Consider the following 19,015-nt stretch of genomic DNA (forward strand, 5'->3'; position numbering starts at 1 on the left):
GTAGAGCTTAATGCCCTCTTACTGAGTAGGAGCTCTTCTAGACACATTCTTCAGGCCTGTTTCCTCCCATCTCCTGCCTTAGCTCCAAAATAGAGTGAACTTATAGCTGACGGACTAATAACCATCTGCCTTCATATTGGCCTTTTTTGTCTGGTGAACGGCTGGCCATTAATGAATGAGCTATGCATCTCTCTCAGCTAGTCCTGCGGAACCCCATGTGGGAACTTTCGTGACAAAAAAAAGGAGGGCAGAGCTGGAAAGAGCAGCCAGGCCTCCTTTTTCCTTCCCTCTCTGCCCTTCCCGGCAGTGAGATTGTGGCTGTAGTCTTCCTGCTTGTAGTAGCCCCCACCTGCCCTTCCAGAGAAGGGCTCTCCGGGTACATGGGACCTCAGCACCCATTGCTCTGCTGGTCTTCAGCTCTCCTGCTGCTCCCCAGGCTGTTTTTATTTTGCTTTTGTTCTGGCTGACTATATCATGAGGAAACTGTTCCCAGCAGTTTCTAGTTTGCTGACCCTTTCTCATCTTGCCACCATCATACCTCAACTATACAGGAAGGAGGGAAAACATTATGCACAACATTTATGCAACCTTTGTTTCTGGAAAGGGCAGCCAATATAAAGAATTTGCAGAGGACTGAATGATTTGGGGATCTGGAGAAGCATCCTAAGCAGTGTTATCTGATTCCATGGAAGAATCAAGATCTTAAAGGCAGATGTTGGGACAGTAACATATACACTCTGCATGCCAGAAAGGAATGGACTTGAATGAGGACAGCCTAGCTTCTTGCTGAGACTATTGCCTTCCTTTTTCTGGTATTTTTCTGCAGATAAGAACAACTGAGTTATAATTACTCTGGAAGTCTAGGAAAATAGCACTTTAAATGTTTTATTCCTCAAGAAGTTTGAAATGGAAAATGTGTTTAGATGAGACCTAAAAAGCTCCAGCGAAGCTTTATCAGTAATTAAGATTTCTTTTTTCGGTGTGGCTCTGGTTAAAATGTATATAGGGGCACCTGGGTGGTTCAGATGTCCAAGTCTTGATTTTGGCTCAGGTCGTGATCTCAGGGTCGTGGGATTGAGCCCCATGTTGTGTTTTGCACAAGGCATGGAGCCTGCTTGGCATTCTCTCTCTCTCTCTCTCTATCTATCTGCCCCCCCCACTCCTCTCTGTACACGTGCATGCGCTCTCTCTCAAAAACAATAAAGTGTGTATAGATAACAAAATGAGGTGCTATGAATAATATTAATGTTATTGTAATATCAGCTCCTTCATCTCACATATTTTATGTCAGTTTGAGTCATGTACAAAATTGTTCAGTGAAGTGGAGCACATTTGATAGGTATATATAAATATTTTACAAATACATAAATTTTGTTTACATAAATATTTGTATATGTAGATATGTGTGTATATATAAATAAACACATATGCATGTGTATATATATTGCTTTATAAGAACCAAAGTAAAAAAGCTGAGGGAACAATGAGCATAGCAACCGCAAGATTTGGATCCTGTGACTCTTTGGGTCTCAGCCTTTGTTAAATAACAAAATTAAGTGGGAAATGCGTACATAATTTGAAAGCACTTGTGTGACATAAATGATTTTTAAACATTTTATTTTATTTTTTACTCTATATGTGGATCAAAGACAGTGAAAACCTAATAACTGACCAAAAACAATGAATTTCCTGTTCTCTGAATAGCTGAACTGTGATTTAGATTTAATTTTTGAAAAGGACTATAATTAATGCTTAAGGTAAGACCAAAAATATGCATCATTGCTGCTTAAAGACTAATTTAAAAAATAAAACCCACCTCTTTCATTTAAAAAAGAGAGAGCAAAAGACTCTGTCTTGCTGGTATTTGAGTCTTTAAAATGGTGCTTCAATGGGACAGGCTTACAGAGCAAATTCAAGGCCAATATTATCCATTTGTCAGCAAGAAGAGTTGAGTAACAAGCTTGGTAAATGCTTTAAGAAATTAAGTAAAATACTGTGAGAACAAAGGAATGACTCATTCTGACTGAGAGGACCTTCCTTCCTTTCAAAGGTTGGAACATTTAAATAAGGCAGTGGAGTGAGTAAGACTTCAGCTGTGAAGGAGTAAAAGAATTTTGGCAACTGAGGAAGAGTTCACCATTGCTCTGTGTGCTTCTCTCCTTGTGGCTCCTGGCAGCTTCAGAGCTATTCTAACAGAGTTCCAGTTTCCACTCCAGCAAGCCTCTTGGACGAAACTCTGTCACCATGGCATAATTTCAGAATCAAACTACAACTCAGTGCTCTGATTGTGTTGGTCGAAGGCCATCTTGGATGGAGTGGAGAGAGAGAGTTTTCCCCAAGGAAAAAAGTGTGTTTTGTTACTAGAAAGGTGGGGGCACGGATGCTGGGCAATAAAACCCAGCTTGCTACCTAGGCTTGGTTCAAAGATTTCCTTGTCTTGGGTCTTTCCAGTAATCTGTTTGTCACTCTTTCTCTTTGTTTACTAATACTCACTTGTCAAAGTATCCTTTAATTACATTTCCTCCCCCCATTAGACTGTGAGCTCCTTGAAATCAGGATGCATTTATTCAGTTCATTAGTGTTAACACCCTTTTTGTACCAAGAATCATGCTGTGTGTTAGGGATGCAAAGATAAACATGTTAGGATTCCTGTTCTCTTAGGGTATTTATGTTGAGAAGAGACCGAGGTCAGAAAATACAGTATTTTACTGGTGGGGCTTCAGACCCTGACACTTCCAGCTTGATGTTTTATGTAGAATAATGATGTGTGCTTTAGTTCCTTGTTTTGAAATTTTAAACGCAAGCTTTCATGTTATTACTCTGTGTACATAGTAATGTAAACATGTGGAGGAAGCTGATCAACTAATTGTGGAGCCTCTACCAGAAACAGAAGAGCGGTGATTTTGCCTTTGTTGTGTCAGAAAACTTATTTTCATAAGTAACAATGTGTGAATGCATATTCTCATTTAAATAACAATAGCTCAGGGGAGCCTGGGTGGCTCAGTGGGTTGAACAGCTGACTCCTGATCTCAGCTCAGGTTGTGATCTTGGGGTCCTGGTATTGAGCCCTGTGTCCAGCTCCTGCTAAGAGCGAAGCCTGGGGAACCTTGGGGTTCTCTCTCTGCCCCTCCCCCCCACTAGTGCTCTCTCTGACTTTCAATCTCTCTCTTAAAAAAAAAAATTAAATAAATATGAATAACAATAGCTCATGAAAATTGTTCAAGAGAAAGTGAATTTGGAAGGTTGAATTCACCAGCATCACCAACCTACACGTAAGTATATGCTGTGTAATTTTTCTATGGATCAGGACATTTGTTTCCCTTCTGTGTGCCAGCTGAGGTATATAATTAATCCGTGTCAACTTTAAGGTTGGAATAGTTTTTCAAGAGGCTTGGTCTTTATATACAACAAAGTACTACTTTGTGAAAGGAAGAGGGTGGCTATGCTGGTATTTGAGAAATGAGCAAACTGCTTACTTAGAGCATGTCTGAAAATGTGTTGGATGGTGACCGTGGTGACCTGGTCCATGGGGTTGATCCGCTGGAGGGTCAGGAATGGTGAGGTAGAAATAGAGAAGCTGGCCTGGTTACTGACAGCAGCTATCAAGCAAGGTTTCCAGGCAGCAGGGAGTGAAATCTCAAGTGGTCTATGGGAGTCTGTGACACTGGGCACCACACACTGAATAACGGGAAGAGAGCAGAGCCAAGGTCGTGCAACTAGGTGGATTGAGGTGCATTCAGGAAAACAGGCAGCCCTGAAGGAAGGTGAGACATGATTGAAGTGCTGAACCGAATCATCTGTGCAGAGTATGGAGCCAGAAGAAGGAAGGGGCCTAGGACTGAGCCCTGAAGAATTCCAGCAGTGATGGACAGAGAGAGGAGGGATAGGAGGGAGTGGCTTGGGAGGTTGGGGAAACACAGGGGAGAGTAGAGTAAAAGCCAAGGTGGAGAAGAGTCTGTCGGCAGGGAGGTGAGAGTGGACAAAGGCTGGCAGGAGGTCGTTGTGAGGTGGGAACTGAAGCATGCCCGTTGGATTTGGCTGCGCAGGCAGCTGGCCACCAGGAGCCTCTGTGGAGCGAGGTGGCAGAAGCCACGTTAGAGATGGGGGAGAGAGGAGACCGTGAATGAAGGCGGTCTTCTAGGAATGTTGGCTGTGAGAGGGAGGGAAAATGGGGAAGATTAAGTGGGGTTGGTAGAGACTTTTTGTTTCTGAAGTGGGAAAGACCTGAGAAATATGTAAGCGCCCTAGCCAATTATCTCATGAAGAAGTAAAAACTGATAAAGTACTGACAAGGCAGGAGGGATGTGGAGTTTAGACTAGCGCAGATGGGGACACTGCCTCTGTTGTCACAAGAAGGAAGGTACCAAGGATAGGTATGCGTGTAGATTCTGGGAAGTCACTGTTTTCCAGTGTGTATGTATCCACCCAGACTTGAAAACTGCAGTCGTAGATGTATTTCTGTATTAGCTACTTCAGTGTTTCTCAGCTTTTATTAGTTGATTCAAAATTATTAATTCAAGATCTTTTAATTTGACCCTAATGAAATAAATATTAAGGAATAAAATTTTGTCAAGTAAGGTTGAACTTTGGGGGCCACAAACCACTGTAATATTCTTTTGCCCCCTGTATTAATGTGCTGTATCAAAATGACACAGACTGCTGGCTTAAATAACAGAAGTTTGTTTTCTCATAGTTCTGGAAGCTAGAGGTCCAAGATCAAGGTGTCAGGGGATTTGATTGCTCCTGAGGTCTTTTTCCTTGGCTTGCAGAGGGCATCTTCTGGTTGTGTCCTCATACGGCCTTTTCTCTGCACATGCACATGGCTGGTGTCTCATGTTGTGTTTCCAGATTTCTTCTTCTTGTAAGAATACCAGTCAGATTCATCTAGGGCCTGCCCATATGACCTTACCTAACTTGACCTGCCTCTTTAAAGGCCCTGTCTCCAAATACACTCACAATTTGAAGTACCAGAGTTTAGAGCTTAATCATATGAATTTGTGGAGAAGGACACAAATCAGTCCTTAACAACCCCACTCTTTGGGACACTATTCCTTCTTTTGAGAATGCTTAGAATCTTTATCCTACTTGATAATGATTATTCTGGATTTTGCTGACTGAATCAAGTAATGGAGCTATAACGATGCATTTCTTTATTGAGTACCTAATATGTGTCAGGCGCCATGCCAGTCTCTAGGAATAGAAATATATCTTCAGGGAACTTTCAGACACACAAACTAAATTACTATAATATGACAGATACACTTGTAACTGAGATGTTAAGTAAGTATTTGTTGAATGAATAATCAGAGTGTTTGTGACTAATTTTGGTGAAAGAGAAAAGGAAAGACTTCATAGCAAAGGTGACGTTTGAGGGGGATCTTGAAGGATGAATAGGATTTTTGAGTATAGAAAGTGGCATTCTGGGGCGCCTGGGTAGCTCAGTCAGTTCAACGTCTGCCTTCTGCTCAGGTCATGATCACAGGGTCCTGGGATGATCTCAGGGTCCTGGGATTGAGCCCCGCGTTGGGCTCCCTGCTCTTTGGGAAGTCTGCTTCTTTCTCTCCGCCTCTGCACCCCCATCCCTCACTCATGCTCTCTCATTCTCTCTCTCTCTCTCTCTCAAATAAATAATAAATAAAATCTTAAAATGGCATTCGAAAAGAATAGCTGAATCAGTGGCGTGAAGGAGTGAAAGTGCATGGCTTATTAGAAGACTAGTGAAATACCACAGTTTGTGGAAACCTTAGGGTAATGGGAAAAGAAACGGTGAAATGTGTAGCTCAGTTCTGAAGGCAGTTGAATAAAATTTGGCTAAGGGATTTGACTTGTTTCTTGAGCACTGAGGAATTAACAGTATAGCAGGGAAGAGGCCATGTAGAATGCTTTGTGCCCTCTAGAAGGATACTCTGTCAAAGGAATTACCATTTCCATCCAGATAAGGACTGCCAGGAAAGTGACTGGTGTGGAAATTCCAGTATTCTCAGATGAGCCCTGGGGCTGCAGGGCAGAGGCCTTCCTGCCTAAATCCCACCAGCACATACGTCTGTGCACATACTCAGTCCCTGTGTAAACTTAGCAGAGCACATATGTGTGTCTGCTGCACCACCGGATGCACTGCAGGTTCTGGAATTTCCCCAAGGTGGCTTCTCTTGTCCATCTGCCACTCTTACGGACCTAATACTCATCTCTTACCACCTTGGAACCTGATACAGTCACCTCACCTGGGAGGCAGGGGCCAGTGGAATGTGCATACTTCTGGCTTGTGTGTACTGGCATTTGTGGTGGTGGTGGTGGGGGGTGTTGTGAGTAGATGAGAGTGTGGGATTTCTGTATGTGCGGGCATAGCTATGACCAGTGACAGCACCCCTGAACAGAGCTTTCATGGTATGGAATAATACCTTAATTAAGACCTTCACGAAGAAAGGGAGGCTTTTTCTAATTTGCACAGAGGTAAATTGGGTAATGACAGTGAAAGTGATAACGAACAGGGAGGTGTTTTAGAAGAATAATCCTGGTGGCAAAATGGAATTTGAATTAAATAGGAACTGGGACATAGGGAGAGTGGTGGCCAAGAGAGGAACATATCTCTTTGTTTCTTCACTAGAAAGAGTGGGAACCCCTGGGCAGGAGACAGAGATAGAGATAGAGATAGAGAGAGAGAGAGAGTGGTACAGCATCTGAAAGAGAGTAAACCAGTGTGATCTCCTTTTTCCTTCCCTTCTTGTTTATAGAACCTCTCTGATGACTCATCATTGGAGGCGTTTAAAGAGTAGTAGTTTTTCCCCTGATAACCATGTTTGTTGTTCTGCAGCTTTTAAGATTATCTATGTTCAGTATTCTAGCACCTGTTCATTGGGAGGCCCTGAGGACATCCATGAATTTCATCCAGATTATTTTAGGATTCTTGATATCCCTGGCAATTAAAAACCTAGAACTCAAGGAGGTTACATAGTTTGCTCAGGCTTCTGCAGAGGTCTTATACAGCTGAGGAAATGGCTCTGTTAAAGAGCTAATTTTATTTCACAGTGGATTAGGATAGAGCCAAGTTGATGTTCCTTTCTGTGTTCAAAAGCTGGACAAGGTGCTATTGGGCAGACCATCCCATCCAACTGGAAAATTTATTCCCCTGGACTCATTTCTGAGAGAAGGAAAAGGAAGGGATACATTTGTGTTAGGTGGTCATAGACGGGAAGAACCTTAGAAATCCTCTGCTTTGCTATTTTCATTTTATTGATGAGATAATTGAGCCCCAAGAGACGCTGTGATTTGACTGAAATAACGTAGCTATTTCGTGGCAAGACTCCTGACTCCAAATTCAGTGTTTTGTTTTTAAATTATACCCACTCCTTTAAGTTTAAAAACCAAACATACAAAAACTTACTGAGCTAGTTAAAACCATTTGCATTAAAAGGAAATGAGAAAAGGGAGGGAGGCAATATGTAGGTAAAACATCTGATCGCTTTGTAAGAGCTTTAAATTATATGGATTGTGAACAGGAGCTGTAAAAATCAGTCACTGAGGATGTGGAGAAGTTAGTTGAGGAGCAAATGGGGAAGTTTCCCTTTTGTGATGTAAATCAGTGTAGAATTGCCTAGTTGTAGGCTATCTTTGAACTCATAAGGGTCTTGTAAAACAGTAATAAATGTGCTTTCTATTTGCAGTTTCAACTAACCTCTATAAATTAGAAAAATTAATGGATCCTGGTGAATCTGAAGCCTAGAGAGCCACTTGATAGGTCTTCCCTCAAGAGCTAGATATCAGTCTGTGTTTGTGTTTTCAAAGGGTAATATATCTAGGATGTGCATTACAAAGAAACAAAATACAAATATTTTAGTTCCCAGAGGTCCAAGATCTTTTCCACTTGTTTGGATTGTATCAGATAATTTATAAGATGTGAAACTGATAAAAGACAACGTAACGCCCCATAATTCAGTACAACAACTCACCAAAGATCTCTGGAATCAGTTTGGTTTTCTAATATATTAACAGTTTGTGAGAAAAGGAAGGAAACCAGATCACATCCATTTGAAAGTATGCACAGATGCACCCAGAGTCCACAGAGAGGTGCTTCCATTTGTAAGTATTTTATTCCACTGGCAAATTACAAAGAGCTGGGAAAGTGGGAGATGAGAGATTTTGATTTGTGAAATTGTTATTTTAGAGCTGAATTGTCTAGGGAACTTAAATTTAAAAGAAAATAGTGAGATATTACATCTGACTCCTTATCTGTGTAGTGGGATGATACCTGGAGTTTGCATCCTGTATACTGCAGAGGCTTACGTATGGCGTGTGTCTTCCCAGGCTCAATAACGCTTCAGCAGAGCATATTTTTCCTACTGTGACTTTCTTACTGTCACCGCCTTCTGTTTATTGTTTTTGATTTGTTAAAATATATTAAAAGAGAATTATTAGGGAGCAGCTCTAGACTCTGCATTTTTTTCTTAAGGATGGGGCTTTAGGGCTAGTCTAATTAGCATTATCTTCCATAGGTATTTGTGTGACCCTCTCCTAAAATTTCAGGCCCATATTATGAAAGATGTGAATGTTAATTTTAGTTAACATGGTAAATAGATAGCAAAGTATTTTAGTGGATAAAATTTCAAATCAAATGCATGGTCAATTTTTAATGGTGATTTCTGAGCTTTTTGTCCCCAGGGCTGTTATTTTAAAGGCTTCCCTTGCTGTAAATACTCTTAAAAAAATTTTTTTTTAATTTGATTGAATTTACATATACCATATTGTTTTCCAGAGTTGAATTCAGTGATTCATCAGTTGCATACAACACCCAGTATATCTTGATTCCTAGGGTATTGATAAGTTTAACCTGGAAGTTAACTGTAACACAGAGGACAGTAACTCAGACCAAAATTCAGAAAAATACTTTTTTCACTCCTGTATTCTGCCTCCCGGTCCCATCATTCTTCAGCCTCTTAAGACAGTAGAATTGTCTAATGAGGAGTGGTACTGAGGGTGCAGTGTGGCTGTATGACACATCTTCCTTTCTTCCAATATTGGCAAAATGACAATTGTTGACTCATTCTGCAGGGCAGTCACCTCCTCAAATGGAGTCCTGTCTTTTGAAACCAGCCATTTAATCATCATTAATTTCCTCCTTTATTCAGTAGGAGCTCGGTCATATGCTAATTCAAAGCCCAGGATCCCAGCTCACTCCCTACCTCTGTGCCGTGTGACTAGACTATGTAACTTAATTTCTCTGAGATCCTTTCCTTATCTATAGAGTAAGGATAGTTACAGCACTCACCTTTCAGGGTGGTCCTGAGGATTAATTAAGAGAACATTCAGGAAGACTCCTCTCTGGTTTTAGTACGTAGTAAGGACTCAGTAAACAGTAGTTATTACTAAATACTCATGAGAGGAAAAAAACTCTCTAAAGGCACGAGATAAAAAAGGAAACCACGTTAGATCTCTTTCTAAGTCAGCATGACTGTACATAAACTTTGCTTACACCGAAAGCCTGATTTATGGCCCACCAAGCATACATTGTGCACCTGCTTTGAGACTAAAAGAAAACCATCTTGTCCTTTAGATACTGATCCAGTGCTCCTACTCCCTGCTTTCCTTGATGTTAAAACTTGTGATTCCTACCTATATGCTAATTTATAATCTTTTGAGCTTTTACAAGATGTAAAAAAGCATATAACCCTGTGAAAGCTGTTCCTTCTCCAAAATGCCTTCTTCCCTGTGAGTTTCCTGGGCAGCTGTCCTAACTTGGGCTCAAATAAAACTCTTAGTTTTAGAGGCTCTAAAAGGGTTGTTCATTTTGTGTCAGTAATACTTACTACCTAAAAAAACAAAACATTGGATAGGTAGGCTCCAGAAGATTATATAGTTGACCCTTGAACACCATGGGAATCAGAGGCACTGACCCTCCCACAACCTTGAAGTTGAAAATCTTTGTATAATTTTTGACTCTCCAAAAACTTACTCATGGCCTACTGTTGACCAAAGCCTTATAACATAAACAGCCAGTTAACACTCATGCTGTATATGTGTTAATACTGTATTCTTATAATAAAGAAAGGTAGAGAAAGGAAAAATGTTATTAAGAAAATCATAAGAGAAAATACTTATTCATAGTACTGTGCGGTAAAAACCCTAGTATAAGGGGACTCACACAGTTCAAACCCATATTGTTCAAGGGTCAACCGTAATGTGTTTGAGACACATATTTAAATAACTTACTTAGTTTGTATCCAGTTTTTCTGTTTTTAAAATGTCCTGGCTTGCACTCCCACTTGAGCCTTATAATAAAAGAATGAATGTCCATGTGTAAGGTGAGGGATCACCAGAGTTCTCATCGATCTTAGGAAGTTGTTTAAAAAATTTTTTCTCAACTTGCCATAATTAAGGACGGTACCAAACCATTAAGCCACCTTTGTCGTACTGATTCTGATCTTTCTTTATGGCTTTTATATCTGTAAATATAAAGATAACCTTCGGTTTTGCCTTGGAAATTAGGGTATAATGTCTGTTCTCTCAGACGGTGGATCTTAACCCCAGATGCATATTAGGATCACCTGGAGAGATCTTGAATGCTACAGATAAAATACAGATGCCTGACCCCGCACCCCAGAGAGCCTGATTAAATGGTCTGGGACAGGAGACAGCATTTTAAAAATATGCAGCCATGGTGGGAACCACTATGAGGAATACTCTTTATAGTGCACACACCTTCTTTACCCCCAAACCCTCCCCTAAATTAAAAGCCTGTACCTAAACCTCACAGCAGGTTGCAGCAGATTTAGTTATTAATGAAAAGACAATAAGAGTGTACACAGTTTAAAAGCATTTCACAACTGGTTATAGCATGTGTCGGTTTACCATAACATGTCTCTTTGGGTAGTAATGATTAATTTTGGGTTTCAGTTACATCTTATAGAGGAAACCAAAAGTCCTTTCTCTGAGATCCTACTGTTCTCCTTTAAAGATTTTGATCATACAAGTTTCTGAAAACACTTGTTTGGCTTAGATGAGTAATCTCTGATTTTGGAGGCAAGAAATGGGTTCAGTCATCCTAAAACAAGCACATCCTTAACCTTTAGGAAAAATTCCCTGAGGGCATGAATATTCCTTTCTCTAATGATGGAATACACTTTCTCGGTAACTTTGAGAACTTCTTTGTTTAAAGACACTTTACTTTTAACAACTGTGGGTTATGGGGTTTTGTAATTAAAGAGAGTCATTGAGCTGTGAGTGTTTAATTCTGTGGCTTCTTCTGATCTTTGTCCGCCTTTAAGAGCATTAACACTATTTCTGTTCTGTAGGTCTAGCAGCTGTTAGAAATACCATGGATGTTTGCTGAAATTAGGTGGCAATTTTATATACAATCACTGCTGATTGGATTAGGGTTGAGGTTTGGGTTTTTTTGTTTATTTATTTTTTTTAATTTGTCTTCCCACATAAGGGTGGTTAGATTGGGGAATTTGCTCGTATTGCTAACGATTGCTTTTAGATGTGCATTATGTTAGGCACCGTCATTGCCAGCTGCACGCTGTGTATTAGTTTGAACACATGGTAAACGTTTTATGGTCGGAATAATGACTGTGGCTTGGAGGAGAGAACCTGTTTCAGTGAGGACATAAATTGACCTGTTAGGAAATGAGTGGAAACCTTGAGCCTTAGGATGTTGAAAACCAACAGAGGACTACCCTGAATCCTTTGGTTACATTTACAGAGTTACCTACCTTAATTTTAACTGGCTCGCCCGGTGTTTGAGTCTGGATTCCAATTATTGCAGAGAGTTTAGATGCTAATACCAACACAATATTTGTTTAAAAATCTTACGCAAGTTCCACTTGTTCCTGACATTCTTATTTGCTTGTGAGATGGAGTATTTCCCTGGTGTTTTATCTCCAAAGGGGTGAAGGTCTGAGTGCCAACTTGTGTGAAGAGTAGACATTTTCTTCTTTGTGTGACAAATGACTACCCAAGATGCAAATGTTAATGCATATTTTATCTGAGTTTGTAATTAGAGCCCGGCTCCAAGCAGTGATTAAAAGTCCTCTCTGCTCGTGCAATCTTTGTGCGCTGTCAAGAAGAGGTGGGCTCTCGCTGAGCTGATTGCTGGTCCTTTTCTGATTAGGAGACAACCCTCAAAAAGCAGTGCTTCTGACTTTTTTCAGATCCCCCTGAATGTCAGGGAGCCTTGCCTCCTTTTCAGAGTTCTTCCTTGTCAGAGGAATAAATGGTGGGCGGAACACTGCCAAATGATGCCTATGATCCTGGAAAATAGCGTCTGATTAAAGAGGGGCTCCGTGGGCCTGCCTGGGTACATTATTCTCTTGGGAAGCACATTACTGGGGTGGGGTTGAGGGAATTCTCTTTCCTACTCCAGAGATAAATTGCACTCATCAGAGGACCGTCAGTTAGTTAAAGGCAATTTAGAATCTGCTTTTTCTCATTTCAAGGAAAAAATGCCCCCACATTATCTGTTTCACATGGAGGGAAGAGCGAGGTATCAGGCCTACAGACGGCAGCTCTTTGGGCTTTGCAGGAGTTATCTCCTTGGCTTTTGAAGGGCAGACTCTCTTTGTGGCTACACAAGTCACTGTGAAAGAGACTCCTTTCCTGTATTTAATATGCAAGGAAGCTTTCCTATAAAGTTACAGAAGAAAGTAGTTTGCATCTGCCTTCTGACCTGGCACCAGCCTGCTAGTTATTTGTCAGCAAAATGAGACTACAGACTTCAGTTAATACGTAACAGAATTTAACTTCGGAGACTTATATCTAATACTTGAGTGGAAAAGCTAGAGAAACATTGTATCTTGTGGCTTCCTCATTCTCTCCCAAAAAAGGGAGGGAGCTGTACTTTATGTGGTGCTACCCTTAGATTATTAGGCAGCCAGGACAGGGAACCAAGTTCCATACTTCTGTACGTGTGGCAGCTGTTGGAGTCCTAAAACTGTAATAGTTTTCCATTAATACTCTTGGTTAATAACTCTGCATCAAGTTGGCAATGGCACTTAGCATGTGCTCTCCCTGTAATCAGTTGGTGCTCTTGAAATGTCTAATCAGCATTTCTCACTGATCATTTGTAGATTTTAGCTTATTCTATTAAGCTGATTACCAAGCTGAACTATGTCAGTTTCCCCAAGGTGATGTTGCTTCTGAAGGTCAAGGGCAGATGATCTGGTTTAATCTGGAGATGTAATGTTTAAAAGGTGTTATGAGTAGGAAGGCCCCATGAGCATCCTACGGTTCAGGAAGAGCATATGCTCTACCATCACTACCCAGAGGAAGCAGGGGGGTCCATCTCTGCAGGTCTCTGTGTTTGTGTTGGTCAGGTTTCACACATTTTTTTGGATCTTCTTGGCTTAAGACAAAGACTCTTGGTTCCCATGTGTCCTCTTACCTAGACCCTTCCTCCAGCTGTTCTAGGTGAAGAGAGTGGTCTTGAATTCACATTCGAGAGTACTAACTCTGATTGGAGAAACTTCTCATCTGACATAAGTAGGACCTTTCCTTTTGGAAAATTACTAAAATATTTCCAACATAAAAATTAATTCCTAAAAATCCCTGAATAAGCCTGAAGAACGATATCATTCATTGAGAGATGCTAGTAGAGTTGTCAGATTTAGGGGGGAAAAACTGTATGGACATACTTTTGCTAAAAAATGATTGTTGTTTGGCTGAAATTTAAATTTAACTAGATGTCTTGTATTTTATCTGGCAACCCTTGATGCAGGTAATGTGAAAATAAAAAGAAAAGAAAAGCAAAAAAGAAAATTAGAGAAAAGAAATATCCCTGCTGATATTTGTATTGGGGAAAGGAGGAAATCACTAAAAGTGTTTTCAACAACTGCAACTGAGAGAAACATTGACCTCTGTTCAGTTTACAAGAAACTAGAAGTTTTCAAAGTTAGGCTGGAAGCAAAAAGAAGGTAATAGGTAGAAAATACACAGACAGTAGGAGTAGCATGGTTAATAGGAGACTAAGGGGTTTTCTCTCATATTGGGAAATGAAAAATAGCATATTGCAGTGGAAAAGTTCTTTATAGGTTACTTGGTCCGATAACTTCTTTTCCCCTAGAAGGAAACTGGAGCTGAAATATTAAGAGGCCAAGTTACCTGACCACATTTTCATCATCATTTAGCAGCAGAACCTTGGTCTCTGACCCTTCCTTTCTAAAAACCTGTACTAAGGATTTGACATACTGTAAGTTTAGAATTAATCAGGTAAAATCATATCACCTGATTTTGATGATGGAGACATCTAAAGAGACCTTTCTCATGTAAAAGTAGTTATTACAGAAATTGAAACAGCAGTTACCAAAAAACTTCCTCACTTTCAGTAACTGCACTTTCCCTTCTGCAGTGGCTAGGTTCATGATGTCCTCAGCATGTATTTCTGACTTATTTGGGCTCCTATAGGTAGCATCCCAGTTTACCTGCCTATAAACTAAGGGAATTTGGGTTTAATGATTTCAAGAGTAACTTCTAAGTCTCGGACTCAGAAGTCTGAATTGTTTAAATCCCTCTTAAAGAATTTACAGTCCTGTTGATATGACATACCCATATAAAATAGAGATCATTATAAAATTGGTCAAAAATTAAGTTAAATTAACATGTTATATGTTTGATGTGGAAAGTAAATGTTACCAGGGATAAAGAAAGGGATAGCAGTATTAAATGAAGTGAATCTTCCTAAAGAATGTAAATTGCTCTCAACCTTGGGAGGGCAGAAGAGTTTGAGGACAGGAGTTGTGGGGAGGGGAGGTAGGAAAAGCATATGAACAAGGTACAGAAGTAAAAATGATTATGGAATGTTCTAGAAGACCAGACATTGGCTGTAGCTTGCAATTTGTGCTTGAAATAGTGTCAGGTATCATTACCACAACTTCCATTGTCCTGTCTCTTCTTGCCTCCATTTCTTTTACGATTGGAATTGAACCCCTTGCTCTGGCTAGTCTGGCCTGCCCCTTCACCTCCTCTCTAAGAAACCTTTTTCAGAGCCCTCCAGGCCATTCTGACTGGATAGAAGACAAATTGGCAAAAGAGTCCATTTTGTAACAGGTCCAGAATACGGCTCAATACCGTTGAGAAGTGAAATATCTTATTTCCTGCTTACAGAGATGGCCATTCATTTATTACTTAGTTGTTGTCCCTCAACTACCAAGCCTTGTGCCTTGTGGATGGTAGGTATTCAGTAACATCATGTATTCCAAGTTCTTTTATCCTGTATGCTTAAAGACCTAGCTCAACTTAATAGATAGTAGGAAAGAAAGGTGAATGCTCTTTGATGAAAGGACCTTCTCTTTTTTGTGTTTTGTTTAAATCCCCTTTGTGCTTGATGCAGTGCCAGGACCATGTAGCTCAGTGAATGTAAGTGTGGGAACATGTTCCTGTATATGGGAAGGAACCTACGGGTCACGTACTCCAAGCCCCTCGTTTTATGAGCAAAAGAACCCAGTCCCAGGATGGTTAATAAACTTCTTGAGGTTAACAAAAAAATTTTAGGTGTTAGAATCCAGGTCTCCTCTCTCTCTAGTGAGTGCTCTTTTTAAAGGATGCCTTCTTTCTTATCTTTGCTTGACAGTACAAGAAAAATTAGCTGGGTTCAGGGTGTTCGATTATCTGTCTCTCGATGGCATGCCTCTCTCCTTTTTGTGTTCTAGGAGTAAAGTAGAAGGAGCCCCTAGGAGTAAGGAGACCTGGCTTCTTCCTAATCCTGCCACTGCATTTGAATCCTTAGAGAATTCACTTATCACCTTCTGTTTCCACATCTGTAGAATGGGGTGGGTTTGGGGTTTAGTACCACATAAATGCCAGGTCCCTTGTAGTTCTATTAATTCATCAGTAGTGCTGCATTATATTGACTTTTTGAGTATTTAGGAATGTTCTATCCTCTTCCTTCCCTCTTACACAGTGTTTCTAAAGCATTGACCCCACATAGAAGAGTGTAAGTACATGTGGGAGTGAGGAGAGGGGAGAGGAATTGGGGAGATGGATCTGGGCTATATTGTGTGTAACAGACCTGGTGGTTTCCACTTGTCTGTCCTTCTTTTTCTAGGTAGCACAGGGTGGAAAAAACCAACCATCTCATCAGGGTGACTGTGGGCTTTGGGACATTAAGAATCTTTTTGGCGTCTGATGTCCTATCTTCAGTTCCTCTTTTGTTGTGGTCCATTTTGTTTGGTGTGTCAATGTCTTTGAAGCACGATAACAAAGAACAAAAAGACAGGCTCTTCCAGAGAGTCACCAGGATGGAACAAAGGTTCTGAGGCATTGTGTGAGGAAGACAGGGTCGTTTCCCTGGTGCGGGAAAGAAGTGTGCCCTCTTCACCTCTTCTTAAGTGCTGAGCCTGCCCAAAAGGACGTGTTTTTTCTAGAAGGCAAAGCCTACACTTTTGGCAGCAGAACTGAAATAGAAAAATTGAGCTTGACCTATTTCCGTAGCAGTGCGAGTCTTGCATTGTCCTCTCAGGCAGTATGAAAATCCTTGAACTGGGAAACTGACAGCTGCAATCAGACACTTGCATTGAGGGAAACATCATGAATTTTAATAGGAGTGCTGCTTCTGGATGAGGTTGGGAGGGGAAAGAGAGCCAAGCCAATTCAAACAAAAGGAGCAGAAGGGGGTTTGCTACATGTACAGCTCATGGCAGTGATGAGAGTAATATTCAAATTATTTATCCCACAATGATATTGATGATTTAAGAGGGAAGGAGTGCCGAACTCTCGTGAAGTGGAAAGGGTTATGAATCTTCCATGATTATTAATCCCACTGTACCGAAGGCGAGGAAGGCGGGTATATCGAAACATGACTTGTTAGCAGTAGCGGTGCTCAAACACTGTGCTTCAGTACCCGGGAAATGAGCCCAGGGAATCAGTCACCACGACACAGATAACAGTGCTTCCCTCGTGGACACACCAGACAAGCACAGACATGTGCGCACACCCACAGAGCCAGTTTCAGGATGTCCTTCCTACCAGCCCTCTTTGTTGTGCATGGCATTTCCTCTTCTGAGTAGCCATCAGCATCCTGTGTGTCCTGGGGTGGAAGGATTGGAATTGGTTCCCATTGTCAGACCTCTTCATGAAGAGTTTGCTTATTGGCCTTGCTATCCCCAGGGTGGTTTCTCAAGGAGTGAAGCATGTAGAAACAGTGCTGCTGCTTTTGTAACAGGGTCCCCTTCCACTTTAAAACCATGCCTGCCATGTCACCCCAGACCCAGTCATGCTTGTTAGAAGCTGATGGCCGCTTTTACGAATTAATGCAGCTGTGAGCCACTTTGTTCTTATTTGTTTATATGGCCATGCTTCATTTTAGAAGGGGGACCTGAGTCTTTATTAAAATAGAAACCTAATCATTTCAGAACCCCATTCTTCTGAATAAATCATGAAGTTTTTTTTTAAATGTGAAGATGGCACTTAAAAAAATACACTGCAAACTTTGTTCATCAGGTTTCTCTGTTGGTGAGACTATTTAGCCTGGGAAGATTTTAGCCAAAGACTGTTATCCAAGACAGTGCTGGCTGATGTCCTGAATACTATTTGGGAAGCACTGAAGAAAATCACCACACACTAACCAGAAGCAGCAACTGCTATCTCAAGATGTGGTTTTAAGGATGGAAATTATTTGTTGGTCTTTGAGCTAGTCCTTCTCCTGGAGCTGGAGGAGAAGGGACTAGTATGTCTCTAATGCGGAATTGGGACTCAAGCCAGACTAAGGCAGAACCTGTGAGAAATGGAGACAAGGAAGAGGGCTCTTCTTTACCAGGCTGTGAGGAAGGAACTCGTCCTTGGTCCCCTGTCAGGGCTTATCACCAACTGGTAGAGATGATTGTAAGGACTTTATGGGCCATTTGACCCAGGTCTCATATTTGTGAAGCTTTCATAGTTAGTCTTTCAAAATTACCATGATGACAGTAACCCCTTTTGGCATTTCTTCCCTGTTTTAGTAAGGTGCAGTGGAGATCCTGCCTCAGTGTGGGAGAAGCCCTTTCCCAACTCTTCAGCTCCTTCCCCGTTCTCGAAGCACGTCCCCTCTGTCCATAGCGCTCTGAGACCAAGGTTTACATGGGGTCCCATTTATCTTTATCCTTGCTGTAAGCCTGAGTATTCCCTTTAAGTTGTTTAAGCTGTTAGAGACAAACCAGCTGTTGTGGTAGAGGGTAGGAACATGGGGGTGTATTGTGATAATAACATTTGTGTACATTTGGGATCCTGCTTGTGTTCAAATCCTTACTACTGTGCTGACATGCCTCCATCTCCTTGTCTCACATATGTTTCCTGCCTAAGCCCTTTGGTTTTCCATACCCATCTCTATGTTGGTAGTAAAAGCTGCCTCCCATGAATCTAATACTTTGAGCCACTGAACCTGGAGTCCCCTGCCTCTGTGCTACTCATCCATTCATTCACTCAATAAATATTCCCTGAATATTCCACACTCTGGCATAGTGCCAGGTGCTCTGGGTAACAGTAGGGAGAAAGATGGACACAGTCTCCAGGTGTTGGATGTTTTCCCTGTCCTCCTTGGCTGTAAAAGCTCATGCTGACCTAGGTTACCTCGGCCTCCATCTTGATATTCCCTCTGGCTTTATTCACCTGCTTGGATTCCCAAGTTAACCTTGCCACACCACGAGAATCCAAGGGTAACTTCTGTTCATCTTGATGGAGAAATAATGTACCAAGACATCTTCCTGGAGGGAGGCTGAGAGGCTTCAAAGTTGTGGTAAGGCAGAGTATTCTCTAAGTCACTCAGGTGCCGTGATGGATTGGAAAATATCCAAGAAGGAAGGAGGCTCTTCTTTTCAGGCTAAATAACAACGTCCTTGTTGGAAAGGGAATAATCAATCCCAGCTGGAGTAAAGAGACTACGTTGCCTTTGCTTTTCCATTCAAATCTAATCTCATGACATGAGTTTCTGACATGAGTAGCATTCTTGCCCAGACTTGTGGCCCCAGGGAGGGGATGGTTATTTAAGACAGCTGGCTCCCTAAGCAAGGCATATAACTTGATGATAAATGCTTACAGACAACTTCCCTTACTTGCT

At 41.2% G+C, this 19,015-nt stretch overlaps 1 protein-coding gene across 10 annotated transcripts in view; it reads left to right on the forward strand.

Moving 5' to 3' along the window:
* The window catches only part of DCLK2 (doublecortin like kinase 2), a 140,810-nt gene that overhangs the window by 53,560 nt on the left and 68,235 nt on the right, over nucleotides 1-19,015 (forward strand). The window lies entirely within an intron of this gene.

This window comes from Ursus arctos, unplaced genomic scaffold (assembly GCF_023065955.2).
Source record: "Ursus arctos isolate Adak ecotype North America unplaced genomic scaffold, UrsArc2.0 scaffold_11, whole genome shotgun sequence".
Taxonomy (NCBI): domain Eukaryota; kingdom Metazoa; phylum Chordata; class Mammalia; order Carnivora; family Ursidae; genus Ursus; species Ursus arctos.